We start from the raw sequence: 21,797 nt of genomic DNA on the forward strand, positions 1-21,797 counted from the left end.
GGTACAGAATTTCAGTTTGGGAACCTGAAAAAGTTCTGGAGATGGATGGTGGTGATGAATGCATAACAATGTGAGTGTACTCAATGCCACTGAACTGTGCACTTAAAAATGGTAACTTTTATATGTATTTTACAACAACAAAAAATCATTAAGTTGGGGAAAACACCGTAAGATACCATTTTACACCCACTACAATGGTTTAAAATTAAAAGGGCTGATAGGTAATACCAAATGTGTGTGATGATGTGGAGCAACTGGAACCCCCTGACACTGCTGACAGTGTAAAATGATACAACTTTGGAAAAGAGTTTAGCAGTTTCTTATAATATTAAACACACACTTAGGACCCAAAATTTCATCCCCAGGATTTACCCAAGAAAAATGGAAACATATTCACAAAAGAACTTGTACACAAATGTACGCAGCAGCTTTATTCACAAAAGCAGGAAAAGTGGGAACAAGGAGAAGAGATAAACAAATTATGGTATTATACAACAGAATGCTACTCAACAACAAAAAGGAACAAAAGATGCTACAACAAAACTCTATGAATAGCTAATTCTATCTCTTTCTGGTATCTGCTAAAATGTCACCACCCCAAAGAGGTCTTCCCTGGCTACCCCAATCTAATGTCACTACCCATCACTCTTCAACACCTCACCTTCTGTTATGATCTCAAAATTCATCACTATATGAATTATCTTTTCGGTTTATGTTATATCACCCCACTAAAATGTAAGCTTCATGAGGGCAAGGAACCTTGTCTTGCTCAGCCAATAGAGTGCCTACAATGAAAAAGGAACTCAAATATTTATCCAATCAATGAATGAATTACATGTAATAAATCTGACAGAAGTTAATCACTGAAAATCTAGAGTATCTATTTATATCTAAATGTCGCAGCTCTTCTTGGAAATGGATCTAAAATCATAATACCCTTTAAGCATACTCTATGCAAAATCCTATATAAGATATGGAATCTAGGGATGCCTGGGTGGCTCAGTCACTTAAGCGTCTGCCTTCAGCTCGGGTCATGATCTCAGGGTCCTGGGATCAAGACCCATCGGGGGACTGAGCTCCCCTGCTCAGTGGGGAGCCTGCTTCTCCCTCTCCCTGCTGCTCCCCTCCTGTGCAGGCTCTCTCTCTCTCTCAAATAAATAAAATCTTTATATATATATATATGGAATCTAACACTGCCCTACACACAAAGGAAGTCAGGAAGTAGCACATGAATATAAACATAACATACAATATTAAGTACAAAATGAAATTATTGCTTAGCATTCTCCATGAAAAATAAAAAAACAGAATAGCATTTCAAGCTGTTTTCAAATATCAATTTCAGAAATACACCTACATAAGGGGCACCTGGGTGACTCAGTCGGTTAAGCTTCCAACTCTTGGTTTTGGCTCAGGTCATGATCTTGGGGTTGTGAGATCAAGCCCCACATGGGGCTCTGTGCTCAGTGCAGACTCAGTCTCTCTCTTGCGCTCTCTCTCCCCCCTCCTCCCCTCCTGCTCACTCGGCTCTCTCTCAAATAAATTATTTTTAAAAAAAAGAAACATACCTACATAAAATATAGAGTCTAACGAAGGAAAAATAAAAAACACTCTTAAAAAAAAAAAAAAAAAAGAGTATGACCCATCAGAAACACAAAAACCTAAAGAGAAAACTCAGGTTGTTTTCCAGTGCTCTAACTAAGCAATATCAGAAAACTATGCTGGGGGCGCCTGGGTGGCTCAGTTGGTTAGGCGACTGCCTTCGGCTCAGGTCATGATCCTGGAGTCCCAGGATCGAGTCCCATATCGGGCTCCTTGCTCAGCAGGGGGTCTGCTTCTCCCTCTGACCCTCCCCCCTCTCATGTGCTCTCTCTCTCTCTCATTCTCTCTCTCAAATAAATAAATAAAATCTTAAAAAAAAAAAAAGAAAACTATGCTGACAGAACAGAAAATAATGTATTAGCAGGCTCAATCATAAGATTTTTTTTTTTACATTTTATAAAAAATTTCAAACATACACAATTGTAGACAGAGCAGCATAATGAACCCTACATACCCATCACTTGGCTGCCACAATTATCAATCTAAGAATTTAAGAAATCAGGTGAATTTCCAATGCAACACAATTTCCACAACACTGATAATGGTAAAAGGCACAAAATACACACACTTTAGGCTTACTTCCCATGTCCTAACAAAACTCTGTCTACTTAATACCACAAAAGTATGAATTTCCTTTCCTATCATTTATACTCCATCATAATCCTACTCTGATGCTTGTATTAGATAGATGCAGAATGAAAGCTGTGATAACAAGAATTTTTTTCAATACCAGAAATTAATCAGAGGTGAAAAAGACTTACTTCTTCCTCATTCAACACGTTATCTTTAAGACTAATGCTAAGGCGGGGCGCTTGGGTGGCTCAGTCGTTAAGCGTCTGCCTTCAGCTCAGGTCATGGTGGGATCGAGCCCCGCATCCGGCTCCCTGCTCCTCGGGAACCCTGCTTCTCCCTCTCCCACTCCCGCCACTTGTGTTCCCTCTCTCACTGTGTCTCTCTCTGTCAAATAAATAAAATCTTTAAAAAAAAAAAAAAAAAAAAGACTAATGTTAAGGCGCAGCTGGGTAGCTCAATCGGTTAAGCCTGACTTTGGCTCAGGTCATGATCTTGGGGTCCTGGGACTGAGGATTGAACCCTGTGTCAGGTTCCACGTTCAGCAGGGAGTCTGCTTGTCCCTCTCCCTCTGTCCCTCCCTGCACTCGTGGGTGCTTTCGCTCTCTCAAGAAGGAAAAAAAAAGGCACTGATGTTGAACCAAAATAAAAAGCTTTTGCACAGGAAAGGAAACCAACAAAAGGAAAAGGCAACCTACTAATGGGAGAAGATATTTGCAAATGATATATCCAATACGGGTTTAATATCCAAAATATATAAAGAACGTACACAACAAATACAAATAATCTGATTAAAGATGGCCAAAGGACCTGAATAGACATTTTTCCAAAGAAGACATACAGATGGCTGACACATGAAAAGATATTCAACATCACTAATCATCAGGGAAATACAAATCAAAACTACAATGAGGTATCACCTCACACCTGTCAAAATAACCAGTATCAGAAAGACAAGAAACAACAAAGAATATGGAGAACAGGGAACCCTCATGCAGTTGGTGGGGATGCAAACTGGTGCAACCACTGTGGAAAACAGTACGGAAATTCCTAAAAAATTAAAAGTAGAAATACCACACAGGGCGCCTGGGTGGCTCTGTTGGTTAAGTGTCTGCCTCTGGCTCAGGTCATGATCCCAGGGTCCTGGGATGGAGTCCCACACCAGGATCCCTGCTCAGTGGGGAGCCTGCTTATCCCTCTGCCCCTCCCCCTGCTCGTGCTTTTTTTCTCTCTCTCAAAATAAATAAATTTTTAAAAAGAAAAGATATATGTGCCCCTATATTCATTGCAGCATTATTTACAATAGTCAAGAAATGGAAATAAACCTAAGTGCACACTGATAGATGAATATATAAGATGTGGTATACACACACAACCACTGGAATATTACTCAGCCATCAAAAAGCATGAGAACTTGCCATTTGTGACAAAATGGATGGACCTAGAGGCCATTCTGCTATGGGAAATAAGTCTGATAAAGACAAATATCATATGACTTCACTTGCATGTAGAATATAAAAGACAAAACAAATGAACCAACAGAAAAAGAATCATAGAGAACAGGTGGTTGCCAAAGGGGCAGGGGTTAGGAGGATGGGCAAAATAGGTAAAGGGGATTAAGAGGTACAAAATTCCATTTACAAAATAAATAACAGGGATGAAAAGTACAACATAGGAAATATATTGTAACAACAGGGGCACCTGGGTGGCTCAGTTGTTAAATGTCTGCCTTTGGCTCAGGTCATGATCCCAGGGTCCTGGGATCGAGCCACACATCGGGCTCCCCGCTTAGCGGGGAGCCTGTTTCTCCCTCTCTCACTCCCCCTGCTTGTGTTCCCTCTCTCGCCGTCTCTGTCAAAAAAAATAAATAAAATCTTAAGATATTAATATTTCAACAACAGTGTATGGTGAGCATAGTGTAATGTACAGAATTGTCAAATCACTGTGTTGTACACGTGCAATATAACATTGTACATCAACTATAATTTAAAAAGACACTGATGTACATTTAAGTTTATATTGTTAATAATTGAGTAGAATTTTTTTAAGGACTTTATTTATTTGACAGAGAGAGACACAGTGAGAGAGCGAACACAAGCGGGGGGCTGGGAGAGGGAGAAGCAAGCTTCCTGCTGAGCAGGGAGTCCGATGAGGGGCTCGATCCCAGGACCCTGGGATCATAACCTGAGCCGAAAGCAGACACTTAATGACTGAGCCACCCAGGCACCCCAATAATTGAGTAGAATTTTTAATAGTTTCAAAATGTGGACTGCCAGTTCTACAATAGAAACTTTATAAAAAGTAACTACTCAACATGTAACAAATTGCCCTTTTTATTATCAGAAACTTCCCTCTATATAAAATACAACATTAATACATTATTCAAAATTCACCAAAAAGGTTTAACTATAAAGAACATTCCTCTATTAACTGAAAACAGTGAATCTAAAACAAGTGAGTGCCACCATCTGGGCTCCTAATCAGAAGAACACACTAAGGAAAGGGCCTTCATCAATTATAGGGCTAACACCTTCATGTCAAAAGAAGAGCAACAGCTGAAGCAGAGATCTAGGAGCCACAAGGAGACCAATCTTTGATGCCTTTTACTTTCTACTTTTCCATCAAGGTATAATATATATAGTAAGTCTACATATTTTAAGTGTACAGCTGAATGAATTTTTTGCATACTAATTCACCCACATAACCACCACCTAAATCAAGACAGACTATTTCAAACACCCCAAAAGGTTTCACTGTGCCCACAAAAGTAGCCATTATTCTGATATCTAACACAAAAGATTAGTTTAGCCTGTTTTTGAACTTCATGTAAATGGAATCATAAAGGTTCTCTTTTAAAATATTTGGCTTCTGGGGCGCCTGGGTGGCTCAGTTGGTTAAGCGACTGCCTTCGGCTCAGGTCATGATCCTGGAGTCCCAGGATCGAGTCCCACATCGGGCTCCCTGCTCAGCGGGGGGTCTGCTTCTCCCTCTGACCCTCCTCCCTCTCATGCTCTCTGTCTCTCATTCTCTCTCTCTCAAATAAATAAATAAAATCTTTTAAAAAAAAAAATAAATAAATAAATAAAATATTTGGCTTCTTGAGGCGCCTGGGTGGCTCAGTCGTTAAGCGTCTGCCTTCAGCTCAGGTCATGATCCCAGGGTCTTGGGATCAAGCCCCACATCGGGCTCCCTGCTCAGCGAGAAGCCTGCTTCTCCCTCGCCCACTCCCCCTGCATGTGTTCCCTCTCTCGCTGTGTATCTCTCCGTCAAATAAATAAATAAAATCTTTTAAAAATAAATAAATAAAATAAAATGTTTGGCTTCTTTTGCTCAATATTATACCTGTGAGATTCATCCTTATTGCTGCCTGTAGCAATAGTTCATTCTTTCTCATGGCTACATAGTATTCTATAACTATGCCTCAATGTATAAACCCATCCTACTGTTGATAGTTGAGTTATTTCCAGTTTGGGGGGCTATCATGAATAAAGATTAAACATTTTTGTATTTGTCTTTGTGGGGAACAAATGTACCCATTTATGCTGGCCATATTACACAGGAAGTCCTAGAGTATGTATGGACTACTTTGCTCAAATGCTAAACTATCACTCTTTCCACATTAAGGATGAGACTTTTCTGTATCACTTCCCTCATAAGAAGCCTTTAGATAACAGTCAGCCCTAAATGATCTTCCACCCATGATGCAACTGAGGCAGTAGCCAAAATAATTCATAAACTACAAATGAACAACTTGCCAATTACCGACCAATCAACTTCCATTTCATCTGCCACATCAGACAGAACTCACACCATTCAGATCCAAGGAACAGCTCTGGTCCACTAAGGACAGTTATAATTACCAGCGGGAGATAAGTGGTTAGTTACAGACGTATTTTTCCACACATTTATCTGGAAAGCTGTTTAATCAAAATCTTGGGAATGGCAGAGATCTTAAAAAAAAAACATCTAGTACAATCTTAGTACTAATTCCAGATCTTCCATAAAAAGCAGCACAGTGAAAAGGGCATGGACTTCTGAAGTCAAACATCACAGGCCCAGGTTCACTTCTGGACTTCACCATTTACCAGCACTGACCTGGGCAAATTATCCTGAGTCTCAACTGTCTCAACTATAAAATGGCTATTATACCAATTATACCACCACCTCAGAGAACTACTGTGGAGATTAAATGAGATAATCTATATAGTTTCTATCATTAGTAAATTTTATTTCAAACGTCTCCTTTTAGCAGAAATATTGGCCAGATAAGCGACTTGAGTTATGGCCCTAGAAAATCATAGCGTGAAGGCCACTTCCATTCTTACCCAAACAAAACTACAAAAATGCAACTACAGGGGCGCCTGGGTGGCTCAGCCGTTAAGCGTCTGCCTTCAGCTCAGGTCATGATCCCAGGGTCCTGGGATGGAGCCCCGCATCGGGCTCCCTGCTCTGCAGGAAGCCTGCTTCTCCCTCGCCCACTCCCCCTGCATGTGTTCCCTCTCAAGGAACAAGCAAAGGAATCAATTTCCAGTCTTTCATAAACCCGATCAGCCCACATAATTGGATTATCAATAAAACATTTTCAACCATAAAATGTATTATTTTAGGACATGAGTCTGAAAACTACAGCCCCTGGGCCAAATAGGACTCACTACCAATCAAGGTTTAGAAGAACACAACCACATTGGAAGTGGCTCAGTCGGTTGAGCCTTAGAAGCCTGATTTTGGCTGGGGTTGTGAGATAGAGCCCCGAGCTCAGCATGGAGTCCACTTGAGATTCTCTTTCCCTCTCCCATTCCTGCATTCTCACACTCTCTAAAATAAATAAATCTTAAAAAAAAAAAAGGAAAAATACGAAATAGACAAATCCCCAGAATAATGCAAATTACCAAAAGTGACTCAAGAACAGAAAGTCTGTATAGACCTATACCAAGTAAAGAAACTGAATTAGTGGGGTGCCTTGCTGGCTCAGTGGGTAGAGCATGTGACTCTAGATCTTGAGGTCCCCATGTTGGTGTAGAGATTATAAATAAACTTTAAAAAGAAAAGGGGGGGTGCCTGGGTGGCTCAGTCGGTTAAGCATCTGCCTTCGGCTCAGGTCATGATCCCAGGCACCTGGGATCCAGCCCCGAATCTGGTTCCCTGCTCAGCAGAGAGCCTGCTTCTCCCTCTCCCTCTGCTGCTCCCCCTGCTTGTGCTCTAAATAAATAAATAAATAAAATCTTTAAAAAAAAAAAAAAGTGGGGCACCTGGGTGGCTCAGTCATTTAAGCCTCTGGCTCTTGATGTCAGCTCAAGTCATGATCTCAGGGTCATGGGATGGGGCCCCTTCCAGCTCTTCGCTCAGGAGCCTGCCTGAGATTCTCTCTGCCCTCCCCCTATGCACGTACTTTCTCTCTCTCAAATAAATAATAAAAAAAAAAAACTGGGGTGCCTGAATGGCTCAGTTGGTTGAGCATCTGCCTTCAGCTCAGGTCGTGATCCTGGGGTCCCGGGATTGAGCCCCACACCGGGCTCCCTGCTCCACAGGGAGCCTGCTTCTCTCTCTCCCTCTGCCTGTCGCTCCCCCTGCTTGTGCGCCTGCTAGTGCTTCCCTCTCACTCTCTCTCTGTCAAATAAATAAAATCTTAAAAAAAAAAAAAAGTGGGGTGCCCAGGTGGCTCAGTCGTTAAGCGTCTGCCTTCGGCTCTGGTCATGATCCCAGGGTCTTGGGATCCGGCCGCCATCGGTCTCCCTGCTCAGTGGGAAGCCTGCTTCTCCCTCTCCCACTCCCCCTACTTGTATTCCCTCTCTCGCTGTGTCTCTGTCAAATAAATAAAATCTTAAAAAAAAAAAAAAAACTGGATTAGTAATTAAAAATCTTCCCATAAAGAAAAGCCCAGGCCCAGAAGACTTCACTGGTAAATTCTATCAAATATATAGAAAAATAAAAAATGCTACACAAACTCTTTCAGAAAACAAAAGAGAAACATTTCCAAACTCATTTTATGAAGGTACTATCACTCTGATACTAAAGCCAAAGACGTCACAAGAAAACTTCAGTATCCCTCAGGAACACAGACATGAGAATCCTAAACAAAATATTAGCAAACTACATTCAGCAACATATAAAAAACATATACACCATGACTAAGTGGGGTTCAATCCAGGAACACAAGATTGGTTTAACATCCAAAATTCAAGCAATGTAATACACCATTTACACATATCTTATATATATCTTAGAGGGTTTGTTTTTTTTTTTAATATAGAAAAGGTCATTTGTACATTTTAAAAACATCAAGGGGCACCTGGCTGACTCAGTCAGTAGAGCATGTGGCTCTGGATCTTGGGGTTGTGAGTTCAAGCCCCACATTGGGTATGGAGCTACTTAAAAAATAAAATTAAATAAAAATAGTGAATTGTGTATTTAGATAACTTTGTATTTATTATTTATTTTTATTTTAACATTTTATTTTTTTTTTTATTTGACAGAGATAGAAGAGCACACAAGCACAAGCAGGGGGAGAAGTAAGAGGGAGAGGGAGAAGCAGGCTCCCCACCAAGCAGGGAGCCCGACACGGGGCTCGATCCCAGGACCCTGGGATCATGACTTGAGACGAAGGCAGACACTTAACCAACTGAGCCACACAGGCATCCTTTGTATTTATTTTTTTTAAAGTCAATATTTACACGTCAAAAATTACATCCTAAACTATTTAAACTACTCAAATTTATGATGAAAAAATTTCAAATGCCAACTTAATGTGTAAGAGATACATAGATTTTCTAATGTTCTAAACACTAAAAAATGTTTTAAGACCTGAGTAACAAGGGAAAAAGAATCATTCATGCCAAAGCAACTCCACCATATCTTCAGACAGCCAATAAAAAATTATTTTTGAAAATTTGACAAATTCCAACTCCTTTTAACTTCTACCCCCAAATTAATTTACTCTTGTAGCATACCCAGACATAAACCTAATACTCCAGGATGGAACCAACCAGGGCTGGGGTCAACCTTCCTTTCTTCTTCTAGATTCTATATTCTCCTAATCTAATCTACTACCACAGGTCACCTCAGTTCTAACCACATCACTGATTCAGATGAATTGAGACTCCACTTGAACCCCTTCTAAGTCACATCTCTACCTTCATCAACTAGTATAATTGCACTTTTTGGACCCAACTGAAATTTCTCACATGTATATGACCCTTCCATTTCATTAAACTGCATTGGACAAATCTTGCAATTAACCAGATGATATTTTCTCTCTTCACTTCATAAAGGTAACAAATCTGATAAGCACACCTTCCAGATAAGGCTTTAAAATACACACTGTATATAAAGAAAGTGATACAGCTTCAACCCACCAGAATCCCAACTCTAAGCTGTATCCATAAATCAAACCCCTCCAGACCCTGATGTTCAAAACCAGGACTCCATCTAATTTTACCACAATCTGGCAAATTCCCCTATCTCACCCACCAGGTCATCATAAAAGACTTAACAAATGTCTTGCTAAAATTCTGACACACTATCACTATATTCCTTTGACAATGTGAATGTCCTGTCCTGTTGTTCTCGCATTGTTTATAACTCTAGCACCCCTGCTCCTCTGGCTATTAAGGATAGGAAAAGGACACATTTTTCACTTTACGTTAGTTACAGCATCTCAGGAATTACAAATTATCTTAAACATTTTCTAGCCCATTGTTTTTCAGCAAAGTTTTTTTGTTTTGTTTTTAAAGATTTTATTTATTTATTTGACAGAGACAGACACAGTGAGAGAGGGAACACAAGCAGTGGGAGTGGGAGAGGGAGAAGCAGGTTTCCTGCGGAGCATGGAGCCCAATGTGGGGCTCGATCCCAGGACCCTGGGATCATGACCTGAGCCGAAGGCAGACGCTTCACGACTGAGCCACCCAGGCGCCCCTAGCCCATTGTTTTTCAAACTACAGGTCTTTAGCGGTCATATTAGCCGTCAATTTAGTGAGCTGCAATCAACTTTTTTTCTTTTAATGAAACAGAAAATGTCAAAGGGCATCATATGCAGAAAGGGTAAACTTTTGGGCTGTATGTGTGTACTCTGTGCATGCTGGGAGCACATTAAGTCATAATGTAAATGTATCTAACTGTGGGTCTCAGGTCAAACAAAGTTTAAAACACACTTTGCTAGTCCCACAGCCCCGCCCCCACAAGGAAGCTCCACCAAAAAAATTCTTAGTAATCAAAAGTTATTTGTAGCCATCTTCATTTCATGCAGAGAAACCAACAGAAATTTTGAACTCGGTACACCTAATCTGCCAATCATTTAAAAAAGGCCTAGAATCCATCTGAGGTTTCCAGTTGAAATACTAACCTGCTCAGAGATAGTCATTTATGTTCTGATGGTAGTAAGACCTGTATTTGACAGTTGACTGAAATCAGTTTAGTCTGTGGCTAGGGAAGAGAACAAAAACCATTCTGATTCCTCATCCGTAACCACAGGAGAGAACTGTTAGGACTCCTCCTAGCTCTGGAATTGGGAGATTCCCTGAAAACCAATGGGCGAGGACACGCCAAAACACTTGAACCACTCAACAAGCCAACTACTGGGGCGCCTGGGTGGCTCAGTTGGTTAAGCGACTGCCTTCGGCTCAGGTCATGATCCTGGAGTCCCGGGATCGAGTCCCGCATCGGGCTCCCTGCTCGGCGGGGGGTCTGCTTCTCCCTCTCCCGCTCCCCCCTCTTGTGCTCTTTCTCTCTCTCACTCTCTCTCTCAAATAAATAAATAAAATCTTTAAAAAAAAAAAAAAAAACCAAGCCAACTACTGATAAATTCAATTCATAAATTCAATCATACAAAGAGCACTTAAAGAAGCTCAGACTTATACCTACAGCTGGAAAGAATCAAGAAGCTGCGCCCTGGCAGGTATCATTATTTCTCAACCAACCTTCCCTCTCAGACCCCAGTTCACGTCTACCCGCAGGCTACATCGGTCACAGATGTGGCACCCGAGCTGTTCCATGCCACCCTACTCCATTGTGCGAAAGGACACTGAGGCAAAGAGCAAAGAGCGGGCGAGCTGCAGCGGCCATCAACGAGGCGAAACCAAGAGCCTAGGCCGCTCATGCCTCACACCTCACACGATTCCCAGGCTATTTAGAATCCTGCTGCCTTCAGTCTTCCACCTCAAACCATACCCCCTGAGGAAACCCCTAGGGCCTGGCCCCGAGCTCGCGCCCGCCTCGATAAAAGTCTACAAGGCCTGGAACCCGAAGCCTAAAAGCAAATGCGTCTGGCAACCCCGGAAGCCCCCTCCCGCCAGCGCCCACAGCCCAACGGCCCCCTCGTTCCCACCTCCACGCCGTCTGGCCGCCGCCTCCTCCGCACACCTCGCCACGTCGACCCCGCAACAGGAGAAGACCCGGAGGCTGAGGGGCTTCTCCACACCCACCCCCACGCCGCGGCCGGAAGCGCCCCGCGACTCCACGCCACCGTCGTGAGGTCACTTCCGGCGCGACGCCTTGGAAACCAGACGGCAGGCTGTTGGCAAGCAGAGCGCCCGGGAAATCTGAGAGCTTGCGAGAGCGCGGCGAGGGCAGGCGCTCAGCCTTCCTGAACCCGGCCTGGGCGCCCACTTTGTGAGCCCCGCCTACTTTTGTTGGGTAGAGGCCTGGTTGGAGTAGGGGTCCTGCTCTACTCTCCCGCCCAGACACCTGGGGGACTCCACTCTCCCGCGCAGTCCTGATGAAATGTCCCCGCTTTCCCTCCAGACCCCTTGGGCTTATCGCTGATGAAGACCGGAGGACTTTGGAGAGTGCCTGGTGACGTGGACCCCATCCTCGATTAGTTGCAGCTGTGGGAAGCAATAAGTAGGCCCCCCTCGAGGGATTAAATTCCCTTCGTGGTTAATCTTAAGAGTGTATCAGCTTCCTCTCGTTTTGGATTTAGCGCTAAGCCATTCTGTATTTGCATTCGGCCTCCGCCCCCCATACACACACACACCCTACTACTTGGTACAAGGGAAAGTGCCACTCTCCTTGGGGCATTTTAGAGCCTCCTGATGGTTTTGGAATATAGGTAAGGTTCGGTGGGCTGGAGTCCGGAGCCCACGACCAAGACAGAATTCTTGAGAGTCTGGTGCAAAATGGTGGTTCAGCACCCGAGGGCAGAAAGAGCTGCTGTCCCAGGGTTGTGAGGGATGGCTGATTTTATACCTGGGACTTAGGGGAAGTAAGGAAAAGGGAGGATTTCAAAAGAACTTTCATATGCTAAACAGGACCTACAATATACCAGAGGCCTTGCCATTGTCAAATTAAGGGTTGTTTTTTATTTCCTTCTAGCAAGGCATTAACATTAAGATAGTTGGGAGCTTCCTGGAGGAACTTTACACTCTGTCTGCTTCAAGTATCTTGTCAATGGGCTGCAGGTTCTAAAGACATTTAATTCTATCTACATTTCTTTCTGGAAACTAGGTTATTGATAGAACTGCTTTGTTCTTGTATATTGCTAAGACATTTCTAAACTGAGGGAGACTCCTTTCTTGCAGGATTGTGATCTCTACAATATTTGTTTTTCTTTAGCTATAGGGCAGCCAGGAGTGTCTGAGGAATGTCATATATATCCCATGTGGGGGGCTGGGGGGTGGTCAGCTTCTGCTTTGTCCTCAGCTTGCCTTCTGTTCCCTCATCACAATCCTTTAAATAAACTGTCTCCAGGGTTTACATGGGGTGGGTTGCTAGTGACTGTAAGATCAAGTTTAGGGAGGATATGGTTTGCATATTCATTTAGAGATTTATGAGTTAACCCGGCCTCAAGTGAATAATTTAACAGAGCATTATATTCTCCATCTTTTGATAGGTCTACAGTGAGAAAAGGTTTTCCATATACTAACTCAAAAGGACTTAATCCTACTGGTTGTTTTGGGGCAATCCCCATTCCAGTTTTCCTGAGTCTCAATGCTTAAGATTGAGTATCTACAAAGATGTGTTATTGAAACATTTTTTTTAATCAGAGATAGCCAAATCAGGACTAATTCATTGTGAAATAAGTCCAATTTTAACAGATTTGGCCTAATGATTTATATAAGCTCAGCAAGAAGTGATTGATCATATAGATGTTTTAAAATCTGCTTTGCCAGGAGACTGGGTGGCTCAGTCGGTTAAGCGTCTGCCTTCAGCTCTGGTCATGATCCCAGGATCCCATGATCCCAGGAGCCCCCACATCGGGCTCCCTGCTTAACGGGGAGACCGCTTCCCCCTCTCCCTCTGCCCCCCACTCATGCTTGCTCGCTCTCTCTCGCACTCTCTCTTTCAAATAAATAAAATCTTTAAAATAAATAAATAAATAAAATTAAATCTTCTTTCCTGGAACTTTTTATAAGGAATCTCTAAGTTGAACTTTTAGTAGCTTCTCTGGGCCGGAAACCAAGCCAAGTGCTTGCTAGGCATACCTGTATATCTAGACAAATTCCTCTTCTCGGGGTCCCCAGTATATCCTGAGGGTCCTGCACCTTCCACGAAGTAACATTCTCTATTCACCTGGTAGGGCTGCTGGGAACTCTGTAAGCAAGGTATCAGGCCAACATTTACAAGGGACTCTATTGGCTCCATGCTTCATAAAGTCAACCTTAGCTCCTTAAAGCTGTATGGTCATGGGCGCATGGGTGGCTCAGATGGTTAAGCGTCTTCCTTCGGCTCAGGTCATGATCCCAGGGTCGTGGGATCGAGTCCCACATCGGGCTCCCGGCTCAGCGGGGAGCCTGCTTCTTCCTCTGACCCTCTCCCCTCTCGTGCTGTTTCTCTCTTGCTCGCTCTCTAAAAAATAAATAAAATCTTAAAAAAAAAAAAAGCTGTATGGTCATATATGAGTCTATGCAAGTCTCTCAAATATGACATTCCTGTCAAAGTCTTGGTAGAATAACCAATGTTTCCCATGGTGTCCTCTTACAAGGAGAACAGATTTTTTTTTTTTTTTTAAGATTTTTATTTATTTGAAAGAGTGAGAGAGAGAGATCACGAACAGGGGTGGGGGTGGAGGAAGAAGCAGACTCCCCCTGAGCAGGGAGCCAGACGCGGGACTCGATCCCAGGGATCATGACCTGAGCCGAAGACAGGCTTAACCCACTGAGCCACCTAGGTGCCCAAGAAGAACAGATTCTTAATGAACTTATGCAAATGACTGTACTTGATGAAAGAAGGAATACTTATGGAGATCCTTTGAATTTCAGAGGGTTCAGATAGAAAAGTTAAAGGCTTTAATTTATTTTATTATTATTTCTGTATATCATTGATGTCTTAAGAGAAAGTTTCCTTAGTCTGGAAGAATAAATATTAGAGAACCAATGTTTTAAACCAGAGTCAAACTATAATCATCCTCAGCTTAGTTGGTTCTGGAAATTCTTACCCATTTCAATTTTATGATCTTAAAGATAATAAAAACCTGTATTTGGGGGCACCTGGGTGGCTCAGTTGGTTAAGCGACTGCCTTCGGCTCAGGTCATGATCCTGGAGTCCCTGGATCGAGTTCCGCATCGGGCTCCCTGCTCGGCAGGGAGTCTGCTTCTCCCTCTGACCCTCCCGACCCTCCCCCCTCTCATGCTCTCTCTGTCTCAAATAAATAAATAAAATCTTTAAAAAAAAACAAACAAACCTGTATTTGTCAAAAGCCCTTTTTATGAATCCCCTTGAGATGAAACACGTTTTGCAAGAGAATAAGAACAATAACTATTCATGACAAAAGATTCAAAAATGGACAGGGTTAAAGATTTGATGAGAGGTAACAATACAACATAGCTGGCAAGGAAATCTGGTTATTTCTGTGACACACAACACTTAAGTAATCAGAATATTAAGTAATGGCCTTATACCAGAACACATTAAAACTTTAGGAACTGCATATCATCTCTAGAATAATTAGAGCTTTTACCCAAGCAATACAACTTAAGGCTTATTATTTAACAATGCTTCCCTTATTTCCATCAGTCTTAATTATATTTAGCAGAATTTTAACTCTTAGAGACCTTAGTCTCCTGTGAAAACTAAGTAGTAACCAATTGTGAACTGTCACACCAGAATTCTTTAGATGGCAATTTTATGAATCTATTAGGCACAAAGCAGATTTACCAACAGACTTAAATATCCTTAGTTTATTTGCAATAAGAAGTCAAAAGCTGGGGTGCCTGGGTGGCTCAGTCGTTAAGCGTCTGATTAGGCTCAGGTCATGATCCCAGGGTCCTGGGACCGAGCCCCGTATCGGGCGCTCCCTGCTCAGCGAGGAAGCCTGCTTCTCCCTCTCCCACTCCCCCTGCTTGTGTTCCCTCTCTTGCTGTGTCTCTCTCTGTCAAATAAATAAATAAAATCTTTAAAAAAAAAGTCAAAAGCACAAACCTACATCCAGTAATCAATGCTTTAGCACTTTATCCTATTTGTAAAAGACCTAGATGTCCAATGAATTCAATCCAATTTATCATCCAAGCAAAATTTTAAAGTTTCAGGTTACCAAAGACTTTGAAAGCTATCTTAACAATTACCCATGAAAATTTTGAGACAGACCATTAATCATGATTTTAGTCATCTTTTTACTAAAACTGCAACAGAGGAGCGCCTGTGTGGCTCAGTTGGTTAAGCGTCTGCCTTCGGCTCAGTTTCTGGGATGGAGCCCTGCATCGGGCTCTCTGCTCAGAGGGGAGCCTGCTTCTCCTCTCCCTCTGCCTGCCGCTCTACCTACTTGTGCTTGCTCACTCTCTATCATATAAATAAATAAAATCTTAAAAAAAAATAAAATTGCAACAGAGATAACACGAGCTTATTTGACCTTCAGTAAATTTTGGTAGAATAAAATGCTGATAACTCTAAAGATAGGTCTACCTTAAATAAACCAAAAAACTTAGTTGAAATACCGAGCTATGTTCCACCGGGATCCGCTTTTAAAAGTCAGTGAGTTTGCTCCCCATTGTTAATTTTTACCTGAGAGACTGGTGGGGAAATCTGAAGTGGGCAGTGTTAAATCCAGAGTATGCTCTGCTCCTGGACAGCGAGGGGAGGCGGAGGAGCCATGGTGCCAGAGGCACTCAGGGTGGTCTAGAAGCCAGTTATGTAGGCTGCACCCAAGGTGGTACAGAAACAAAAGGGAGGGGAAAGGGGAGACCGAAGAGGCAAAGTGCTGCCAGAGGCAGAGAAAGGGTTCCCCATTCTAGAGCTCATCAGCTCAACAGAGAGCAGATGCCATGTTTTCCTGCCAACAAGAGGGAATAGGCAGTCCACATCCAGCTGGAGAAGACAGATTTATCCTGAAACAAAGGGAGTTTCGACAGCTGCTTGAGAATATTCCTTCTTTTTTTTTAAGATTTTATTTATTTATTTGTCAGAGAGATAGCGAGAGAGAGAGAGAGAGAGCACAAGCAGGGGGAGTGGCATGCAGAGGGAGAAGGAGAAGCAGGCTCCCCGCTGGGCAGAGAGCCTGATGTGGGGCTCAATCCCAGGACCCTGGGATCATGATCTGAGCCCAAGGCACTTAGCCAACTGAGTCACCCAGGTGCCCCAGGAATATTCCTTAAAGCCCTCGTCCTGGAGTAGACTAACAGAGACAGTTGGTTCCAATCATAGCCAATAACCTGGGAAATGAATGAGGGCAAAGCCCCCACATCTAATAGGAGGAACAATTAGAGTCAGCATCCCCTTTGTCAGGGATGGCCTGTGTTTCCTCCAATCTGGGTTTATTCGGAGGAGGCCTATTTAGATAATTATCATCCAATATATCAGGAAGGAGTTTACCGGTCTGGTTATGACGAAACACATTCTGCAAGAGGCATTTATGTCTGGGTCTTGATTTAGAGCCCCGAAGGCCTGGATGGACCTAGGGTACCTCCATCTATGTGCCCTGTTTCCTGCAGAACTGATAAATCCTACTGAGGCCATGCTAGACCAGGGATGTGGAGGAGATCACATTAGACCAATGAGGAGGAAACCTCACACGGGACTCTTAAGATTGGCAGCCGTCCTGATGACATAGGTGGCTGTCCCATGCCCAAGACAGACAACTTTGTACAGAACAGGAATAAAGAGATGGCATCAAGTTTCTGGGTCTTATTACCATCCTGGCCAGGGTACTAACTTCCAGCCAAAAGGCAGGCTTTCTCCTCCCCATAGAGCAGCCACAGGCTAGAGGATTGGAGCCTGAGCAATAGACATGAGTGTTCCAACAAGACCATACTCTTTAGGGGTGCCTGGGTGGCTCAGTCAGTTAAGCAAGCATCTGCCTTCGGCTCAGGTCATGATCCTGGGGTCCTGGGATCGAGCCCCCCATTGGGCTCCCTGCTCCGTGGGGAGTCTGCTTCTCCCTCTGCCCCTGACCCCGCCCCCCCAACTTGTGCTCTCAATCTTTACTATCTTTCAAATAAATAAATAAATAAAATCTTTAAAAAAAAAAAAAAAAAAAGACCATACTCCTTAAAAAGTCCCTGAGAGTAAAGGGAGAGGAAAGTACTCACCAAGTTTGTACCGAAGCTCAGAGTCCAGATGAAAAGGCTTGAAGCCCCAGGTAGAGATGCCAAACGATGTAGTTTTTTTGAATATTGGTGAGGTTGGTGTGGTCCCGAGCCGATGGCCAAGAAAGAATTCTTGAGACATCTTTGGTGCAAAAAGGTGGTTTTATTAAAGCTGAAGGAGCTACTGCCCTGGATTGTGAGGAGCAACCGATTATATACTTTGGGGTTGGAGGAAGTAATGGTAAGGGAAGTTCCAAAAAGATTTTTTAGGCTAAAGAAGACTCACAGTAAGTATACTAGAGGCAGTGCTATTGTCAAGCTCAGGTTGTTTTTCCCTCTAGGAAAGCATTAACATTAAGACAGCTGGGAATTTCCTTGAGGAACATTATACTCTGCCTGCCTCAAGTATTTGTCCATGGGCTGCAGGTTATAAGGACATTTAATTTTATTTACATTTCCTTCTGCCTTTGTTTCCACATCAACAACCACAATGAGATACCACTTCAAACCCACTAGGATGGCTATAATTAAAAAAAAATTTTTTTTTGAGAAGAAGTGTAGGTGAGGATGTGGAGAAATCAGAACCCTCATCCGTTGCTGGTGGGAACATAAAATGGTACAGCTGCTGTGGAAAACAATTCGGCAGTTCTTCAAAAAGTTAGAATATCCATATGACCCAGCAATTCCACTTCTAGGTATATACCCCAGAGAACTGAAAACATGTTCGAACAAAATTTTGTACACAAATGTTCATAGCAGCATTGTTCACAATAGCTGGAAACAGGTGGAAACAATCTAAATGTCCATCAACAGAACAGATAAACGTAGAGACAAATTAAATTAGAGGTTGCCTGGGGCTCAGGGGAGGGGCAAATGGGGAATGGCTATGCATAAATGGGCCCAGGGTCTCCATAGATTCGCCTCTTCTGGACATTTCACGTAAACGGAATCATAACAGTACATGGTCTTTTGTGGCTGGCTGCTTCCAAGATGAGAACAAAGGCAAAAGAAATGTAGACAATTAAATTTCCTTACATCTTGCAGCCCATTGACAATAACCTTAAGGCGGTTGTGAGTTCCTTGAGGAAGGTGATACTCTGCCTGTCTCAGGTATTTGTCAATGGGCTATAAGCAGTAAGTGATGTGTGAAACAAAGGCAGAAGAAAAACTATTAAATTTTCTTACTGCCCACAGCCCATTGACAAGTCCTTGAAACAGACAGACATTCCGCTAGGAACTCAGCTGCCTTAATACTAACTTTGCTAATGGCAAGAGGGAATCAGCCCTGAGAGGGAGCAGAAGGCTAGCTGAGGACAAAGCACAGGCTGACACCCAGCAACCTTCCCCCTCCCCCACTCCTGGGTGGGATTTGTGTGACATTCCTCCAAGAAGCTCGCAACTGTCTTAGTGTTAATGCCTTACTAGAGAGAAAAACCACCTTAGCCTGATAATAGCAAGGCCTCTAGTATCTTGGAGGTCCTCTTTAGCATATGAAAGTTCTTTTGAAATCCTCCCTTTTCCTTACCTCCCCCAAATCCCAAGTATAAAATCAGCCACCCCTCACAACCCTGGGGCAGCAACTCTTTCTGCCCACGGGTCCTGGCCCCGTGCTTTCATAAAACCACCATTTTGCACCAAAGACATCTCAAGAATTCTTTCTTGGTCGACGCCTCCGGACCTCACCCCACCGAACCTCACCCATATTCCAAAACTACATCACCTCTACACCTCTCCCACCACAACCTGTGATCTTTACCTTCTTGGCCTTCTCTGTCAAGCTCCTTTCCCAATATCCAGACGAGAGAGAATGGTCTTAATTTTTTAAATAAGGCAGGGATAGATACTGAGTATAAAGAACAAGGGGAAGGTAGAACTGTGCTGGATACTAGGGGAGGGTGTGTTTCCTGTTGGAAAAGATGTCCAGGAAGAGAACAGACAACTGTCCCGGCTGAGGCCTCAGGCAGGAGGAGGCTCCCAGCTCCAGCCACCCAGCCTCCTGTTCTCCCTCCCCTTGTCCTCCTACATACTCAGGGATGAACTGGCTCAGCAACAATTGGCTTTTTCAGATGGTGTTGCTGAGTTGCCACTTCCTACTCTGGTTGCGGGGTTTTAAACAGTTTGGGGAATCCCTGCTTCACAGGTTCCCAGGCAAGCCTTAGGGGTTGCGAGGGTGCGCAGGTTTGCGGATTTTCCTCTGCGGACCCTGCAAGCCAGCTATTAAAGTACTCAGGAGACAAGATCTCACCGTACAGGTACAGAGCGGGACCAAGCAGAAGTCTGGAGGTCAGCAGGGAAGGTGTTCCATGGAAAAAACCTAGGTCGTCCTGGCAGACGGCCCAGAGGGTGGGCTCCCTTCTGGGGTCATCGTGCTCCTGGGGACCTAGAAGCCAGCTATGTTCCCCCAGCATACCTCAAGGGTCAGACTTGCTGTGCGGAATGATTAGGAGTTGAGGACACTTCTGGGTGTTCCCCACAGCCCAAATGGGTGATGACTGCAGGTCGTATACTTCCATGATGCCTTGTTCTCCACTACCACGCACCTGGGTACCACATCCTGAGATCTCTGACATTTCCCCTTCAAGAGAAGTGCCAAGTGGGAAATCAATGAATAGTTTCACATGCAGGGTAAAAGCCTTTAAACAAATTTGGTGACAAACCCAAGAATTCCATGGCCTGTTTCACAAGTCTGCATTTTTCTTAAATAGATTGAGTCTTCTTTTGGAGACCCACCAAAAAATGCTCAGTGATGTGGGAAACAAAGGCAGAAGAAAAATTATCAATTTTCCTTACTACTTCCATTGACAAGTCCTTGAAACAGGCAGAGGGACATTCTTCTAGGAACTCAGCTGTCTCGATGTTAATACTTTGCTAAGGGCAAAAGGCAATCTTAGGCTCAATCTTCAGGATCCTGTAAGTCTACTTTAGCATATAAAAATTCCTTTGGAAATTCGCTTTATCTCTACCCCCTAAGATACATTTTGGCAATCATCCTCCAAGCATATGACCCACAGATATACATCTGAAGGGTCTCATGACTGAATTTTTACTAAATAGTAATAAATGACCTAACAATAGCTAGCCCCCCGGGATCCTGGAAACCTTGTTTCCAAAACACCTGGGAGGCTTAAGCTATCCCTAACCCCCTTTCAACTTGAAAGTATATAATGGGCCACTCCTCACAATTCCAGTGCAGCTTTCTGCCCATGGGTCCGGTCCCATGCTTTAATAAAACCACCCTTTTTCATCAAAGATGTCTCAAGAATTCTTTCTTGGCCGTTGGCTTGAACCCTAACATCTCTCTTACATCACTCAGGAATTGGGGCACCTGGGTGGCTCAGTTGGTTGAGCATCTGACTCGTGATTTCCTCTCAGGGTCATGAGATTGGGCCCCCTGTCAGGCCTGCGCACTGGCCATGGAGCCTGCTTAAGGTTCTCTCTCTCCCTCTGCCCCTTCTCCCCTCTCTAAAAAAAAAGAAAGAAATGCTCAGGAAAAAAAGCCCCAACAGGGGGCGCCTGGGTGGCTCAGTTGGTTAAGCGACTGCCTTCGGCTCAGGTCATGATCCTGGAGTCCCGGGATCGAGTCCCGCATCAGGCTCCCTGCTCAGCGGGAAGCCTGCTTCTCCCTCTGACCCTCCCCCCTCTCATGTGCTCTCTCTCAAATAAATAAATAAATAAATAAATAAATAAATAAATCTTTAAAAAAAAAAAAAAAGCCCCAACAGGGCAATTTACATCTTTATTTATTTATAACCCAATCCTGTGGAAAAGCAGACAGAGGTGTAAACAGAAGAAAAGTAAACCCGGACAAGCAAAATAAGAGGCTCCAAGTCACCCAACCAACAGAGAAAGTTATGAGGGAAGAAATCAACAAGGATGTATGGAATGCCAACCTTGTGCTCATCCCTCATGTTAAAAACTGGGCTGGAGGGGCGCCTGGGTGGCTCAGTCGTTAGGCGTCTGCCTTCCGCTCAGGTCATGATCCCAGGGTCCTGGGATCGAGCCCCGCATCGGGCTCCCTGCTCGGCGGGAAACCTGCTTCTCCCTCTCCCACTCCCCCTGCTTGTGTTCCCTCTCGCTGTGTCTCTGTCAAATAAATAAATAAATAAAATATTAAAAAAAAAAAAACTGGGATGGTGGCAACAAAGAAATAGGCCTGCCATGAAGAAGCTTATT

At 43.5% G+C, this 21,797-nt stretch overlaps 1 protein-coding gene across 1 annotated transcript in view; it reads right to left on the reverse strand.

The window, feature by feature from the left end:
• Positions 1 to 11,622, reverse strand: part of EDC3 (enhancer of mRNA decapping 3) — a 47,498-nt gene extending 35,876 nt beyond the window's left edge. Inside the window, exon 1 of the mRNA XM_034994304.1 lies at positions 11,495 to 11,622. The gene's annotated coding sequence lies outside the window, so the exon portion shown is untranslated. The remainder of the gene's footprint in view (positions 1 to 11,494) is intronic.
• Between the last annotated feature and the right edge of the window lie 10,175 nt (positions 11,623 to 21,797).

The sequence above is a fragment of the Mirounga leonina genome, unplaced genomic scaffold (assembly GCF_011800145.1).
Source record: "Mirounga leonina isolate KUSES-001 unplaced genomic scaffold, KU_Mleo_1.0 Mir_91, whole genome shotgun sequence".
Taxonomy (NCBI): Eukaryota; Metazoa; Chordata; class Mammalia; order Carnivora; family Phocidae; genus Mirounga; species Mirounga leonina.